We start from the raw sequence: 5,903 nt of genomic DNA, 5'->3' as shown, positions 1-5,903 counted from the left end.
TGATAGAGTGTCTAGGCCACATGGTGGGTATGGGATTGATAGAGTGTCTAGGCTACATGGTGGGTAAAGGATAGATAGAGTATCTAGGCCACGTGGTGGGTAAAGGATAGATAGAGTATCTAGGCCACATAGTGAGTATGGGATCGATAGAGTGTCTAGTCCACATGGTGGGTAAAGGATAGATAGAGTATCTATGCCATATGGTGGATAACGGATAGATAGAGTGTCTAGGCTACATGGTGGGTAAAGGATCGATAGAGTATCTAGGCCACGTAGTTTTAGTGTCGTATTTAAGCCTAACATTACTAGCATGTGAAAAGACTTTAGCCAAACAGAAAAAGAGTGCTTTGCAGTCATGTAGGGGCTTGACAAATTAAGAAATATTTCCTTAGGTAATGCATTTATTGTAGACCTCAACCCTTTCATTTGGTTGCATAGAGTGAAGAATGAAAACAGAAAACTGTTGCGATGGAATTTGTTATTACGAGTTTAATTTTACAATTATATATTTATATATATATTACGAACCGTAGTGTCGGTCCGAGCGTTCGTCTGTCTCCTGTTTAAGTAGCTGCACACGCAGGCAAAGCTCAACATTCACTTTTGAAATGACGGGAGAACAGGCATGAATAATGTTGATGGCAAATTGTATTTTGTAAGCAGGATATTCTACACTAAATTGTTATAAATTAATCACACTATCATTCACATTTAAAAGTGTGACGTTACTTAAAGAATAAAAATATAGATTTACCGTATGTTATTATTGAGCGGATATTAGCATGACTGAAATGCTCAACAATTACTTTTCGCTGTGGGCGGTATAAGTAGCTCAGAGCTTTGGCTCAGAGTGAAACCAAAAGTGCAACACAATTGACTTTCAGTAATCCAAATTGATAGATTAACTTAAACTTTCCCCTCACTGGGGACGGGTAATTTTGCTTGTACGTTATAAATTGGTGAGTGGCCATCACAATGCAATCATCCTTTCGCGCATTAAATATTAAGATCAGCCTGTGATCTCGCTGGAAATTAAAACTAGAATGTATTTCATATCGAAACGAGACTTAATATCAATTTAACTAGAATTATAACAAATGCTGTGTGTGAATGTTTGGTTATGCAAATGATAAAGTATGTAACTCTTAATTATCTTATAATAACCTTTTCCTTTTTAGCTTATTTTACCTTAAAGTTACACAATGAACTATTTGCGCTCTCTCCGCCTTGGATTTTAGCGTTTGAAATCAGTAAAATTACCCCTCCTCCCCAGGGGATTCACTTCATCAATCGAAATTTACTAAATTTAATAGAGAACATATTTTCATATTCGTTGTAAACCTGTAATGCGCCTTTCCTTTGTTGATCTTCTTTTACTGGTTATTTTAATACATCTGAAATTCAATATACACTAATTTTTTTGAATACGTTCATATTTCAAATGATATATATATATATATCTCGAATCTAAATACATTATTTATAAATATGCTAATAAAGGCTACAGTGCAGTGGCATAAAATGTTCAGTAATAAACATAAACTTATTTACAAGGAGGAAAATGTAAAATTTCTTCTGAGCTTAACTGCCAGTTATTGGAGATTGGTAAACTTTGCATAGTGAATAGAGTTAGGAAAAGCATGCATGTAAATTAATTATAAAATAGGTAAAGAAACTTTTGATCTTAATTGCTTTTTTTCTTCTTATTTTCTTTTTAATGAAAACGTTAATTAAGTTAATTATTTTTCAATGAGAAGTGTTTTTCTGTAACAATATATTTTTATGATAAACCAAGTATATTAGTTGTTCCACTTTAATTAAATATTTAATTTGTTTGATTTTGTTTTAGCGTAAAGTCTCACAATAGGATATCTGCGCGAGGAATTTAATCCAAGATTATAACGATGTAAGACCATAAACTTACCCCTGACCCACCGGGGTCAATTTACTTAACGAACGTGTTATTGTGACACCTAATTATTCTAAAATAATATTCTTGATTCGTTTTAACTGAATTACAACAAACTTGTCTCTTAGGGTTGATTTAAAACATCAACTGTTGTAGTGTTATTCATTATAATTAAGAGTAACTGTTAGGCATATTCTTTTTAATATTTCTTTATAATTTCGTCTGGACTTATTGAATATTTGACGTCTTTTCATGATTTAAAATTTGAAACGCTCTTTTAATCTTGTTCTCTCTGTTCTTAAGCTGTAATTTTACTTGTCTATTCAAATATATCACATATTCTCCGTATTTTAGGGAAACGTGATTGCATTTATGAATTACACAAGTTACAAATATACGAATCGGATGCGCAGGTTATTTCAAATGTATTTTTAACTGAAGCTATAATAAACATATAAATGTGTGTGTGTGTGTATCTAATTTACCACTGTCGCAACATTTCAGCTTTGTGTCTTGTAAAACTATTTAAAGAGTGTTATTAATCAACCCAACTATTTTGTAGTAAGAGACTGTTGACATTTCATATCTTAAATTATGTGTAACAACCACCGGAGGACATTTGATGGAATGTAATAAATATATATGCTGGATCTGCATACTAAATATGTATTGATTGACTATTATGGGATTAGCATGTGCCAAGACACATGATTGTAAGAAAACGATATATAGATACATATACATCAGAAAAGTTGGCAAAAAAATAACCAAGAGTTTATCTTTAAGTCCTTCTGAGGTAGAAATAGCGAAACAACTATAGAAAACCGCTACCGAGAGTAGCCACTAGTTTTGTCTATGATTTCATAAACATAAGGTATTTGGTGTGTGAAACCATATCACATGTACCTGAATATATGTTCTTGTAAATGTAAATAAATGAATGTTTGTCGAATGTTCATCTCGACTTCACACTCTATACAGTTATCAATATCGTCCCCATAGAAGATGAAGAATTTCTCTTCTCCATATAAACATTTGTATGTTACATATCTCCCCCCCCACCATTTTACAGTACTGTTTCGTCAAGTTTAATTCTCTATAATTTGTTTGTTTGTAATTAAGCACAAAGCTACACAATGGGCTATCTGTGCTCTGCCCACCACGGGCATCGAAACCCGGATTATAGGGTTGTAACTCCGCAGACATACCGCTGTACCACTGAAGGGCCCATAATTTGTAATCTGATACTATAGAATTTTCCCTTTCGAATAAAGAGCAATTGAAAAGTTATTTACTTGCTCAATAGACATTTAGGCGTTATAATGTTTTATTTTCATAATATGTTACTCCTGTAATTATTTTGTAATATTAACATAACAGTTAAATAGGATGATAAAAATACTTGACGTATTGTTCTAGAATAATATCCACACACAAAAAAAAATCATTTGTATCATACGTATATATATTAGTTCAATTATATATATATGCACAGAAATATATTTGTAGATCTGTTTGTTTGTTATTAAGCACAAATCTATACAATGGGCTATTCATGCCATGCCCCGATTTTTAGCGTTAAAAGCTTTCAGACCTGCCACTGAGCCTCTATGGTGGAGCTATATCAGTAGAATACCCAATTTATTTGTTTAACATTAAACTGACTGATCATGGGATGTACCGGTATACAGCTTGATATATATATATATATATATAGTCCGGAAGCTGGGAGAGGAAGCGATTCTTAAAGTATTAAAATGTGTTAAGTGAATTATTGGAAGTGGATGAAGTGATTTAATAGTCTGGAAGCTGAAGGGGCCAGGGGTCACCAGTTAGGGTGAAAGTTTTTAGTTCGAAGCAAACGATATCTGCTTAAATAGGGTTTAAAAAATTGAACATTAGCATTCTCGCGTTATATTACAGTACAAAATTAAGAATCCAAACATATCTTGAGAATGGCACAGGAAAGCATACACATCATTTCGATAACTGAAACAGTGAAATTAACCCAACTTTGAAGGATGCTCTTCCTGATTTGCATGTTCTAAATGGATATACAAACCTCTACCACTAGCTTCTGCGGGAAAGCAGATGTGAAGTGTTTTAAATTGGTGATGTCTGAATCAAGGTTTCTTGAACCAATCGTATCCTTAGTGGAGTCATCTGCTCTATGAGAAGGAGTCAAGGGACTCATTGAAGAGCAAGTTTGCCAGGTTTATGTTAATACTCTTCGATATAGATTATTCTTCAACTGTCACGTGCAAGCTACCAGTGTTACAAAAGGAAGATAGCTACAACCAGAAACCCATTAATTAACAACCACTGGAGCAAAACTGAAAGACATATGAGAATAGAAGGCTAATAACTGATTAGATGAAGGAATACCCAAATTTAGGTTCAGTATTTGAATTCAATTTTTGCAATTACAAGAACATAAAAACGTATAATAGCTGCTTCCAATACAAAGCTGTATATTTAAACTGCACTGATGCCTATAACTGCTCAAAATGTCAAACTGAGCTGGCTGAAGATTTTAAAAGTGGAGATGATGCAGATATCAATAGCGATGAAAGCGATTCAAATTAGACTCTTCGGACTTTTTGGCAAATAAGTATGAATTTTTTGTTTAAGGATACCCTTGTGTTTGAACATGGTATAATTTGAGTATATCCATAACTTAAAATGCTAATATGTAGAATCTTAAAAACATCTATTTTCCAAAGATGTTTCCCTTAATTTCAGGAGAAAATTACAAAATTAATTATATCAATAATGAAAAATACGGCTCATTTATGAAAAAAAAAAAAATCAGATTTTTCACTTTGCTAGATTAGTTTGAAATGAAAAGGTGTATTCTAGGAAAGTAAATTGCGTGTTTCAAGTTTTTTCCTCTAATGAAAAGATAGTTTCACAAACACTAGTATTTACACCATTCTGGACCGTAAAATACATCCTTACAAGAATATTTCGATCGGTTTGTTTGTTCTGAATTTTGCGCAAAGCTACACGAGGGCTATTTGCGCTAGCTGTCCCTAATTTAGCAGTATAAGACTAGAGGGAAGGCAGCTAGTCATCACCACCCACCGCCAACTATTGGGCTACTATTTTACCAACGAATAGTGGGATTGACCGTCACAATAAAACGCCCCTCAGCTGAAAGGGCGAGCATGTTTGGTGTGACGGGGATTCGAACCCGCAGATTGCGAGTCGAGCGTCCTAACCACCTGAACATGCCGGGCCGATTTTGGTGCAAAACCATCTATTGTGTAAAAATAGGGTTTCTATCACAATTTTGGTCTACTAATTCAAATAATGCAGAATTTAAAAAACAAAAACAAATAATAATCCACGCCTTTAAGTTGGGAGCAGAAACCCCATACCCTTAAGTGGTGGTTTTGTATAAACCCCTTATCCCTAATGGAGAGGCAAATTACGGAAGAAAATGACAGAAGGAGATAATCTTGAGAAGCAATTGTAATATTTTATTATATATTTATATTTAAGGAAGTGATAATTTGTGGATCTTTCCTTCTTATGGTTGAGCCACTTATGAAATGATTGAGGCGTGTTTTTATGAATTCACTAAGAAGTATAACACGAATCGGCAGACAGCAAAAATTAATACAAAATTCGTGAAGTATTTAGTATCTTTGTATTCTTCATTCTAGATTGCGAGTCGAGCGCCCTAACCACCTGGCCATACCAAGCCATTTTGATTGGCCAACAATTCAATTCTGATAAATTACGTATGAACTATCATTTACTGATGGTGACAAATTTTGACCCATTTCGCTCTTGGAGCATAAGTCACAGTTCACCCTTTCTTCCATAATAGTTATACAAAATAAGAAAGAAATATCATAGAATACAGTTAATCTAATAACTTCTGTATAATAATAACTTCTAATAATCTTCTGTACTCTAATAACACAGGCCTGCGATGGTTTTATTGTCTTGAAATTTTTACATGTTCTAAGGTAATTCCTGTACGCTG

The sequence above is a fragment of the Limulus polyphemus genome, unplaced genomic scaffold (assembly GCF_000517525.1).
Source record: "Limulus polyphemus unplaced genomic scaffold, Limulus_polyphemus-2.1.2 Scaffold586, whole genome shotgun sequence".
Classification (NCBI taxonomy): domain Eukaryota; kingdom Metazoa; phylum Arthropoda; class Merostomata; order Xiphosura; family Limulidae; genus Limulus; species Limulus polyphemus.
This window is presented reverse-complemented; position numbering follows the sequence as displayed.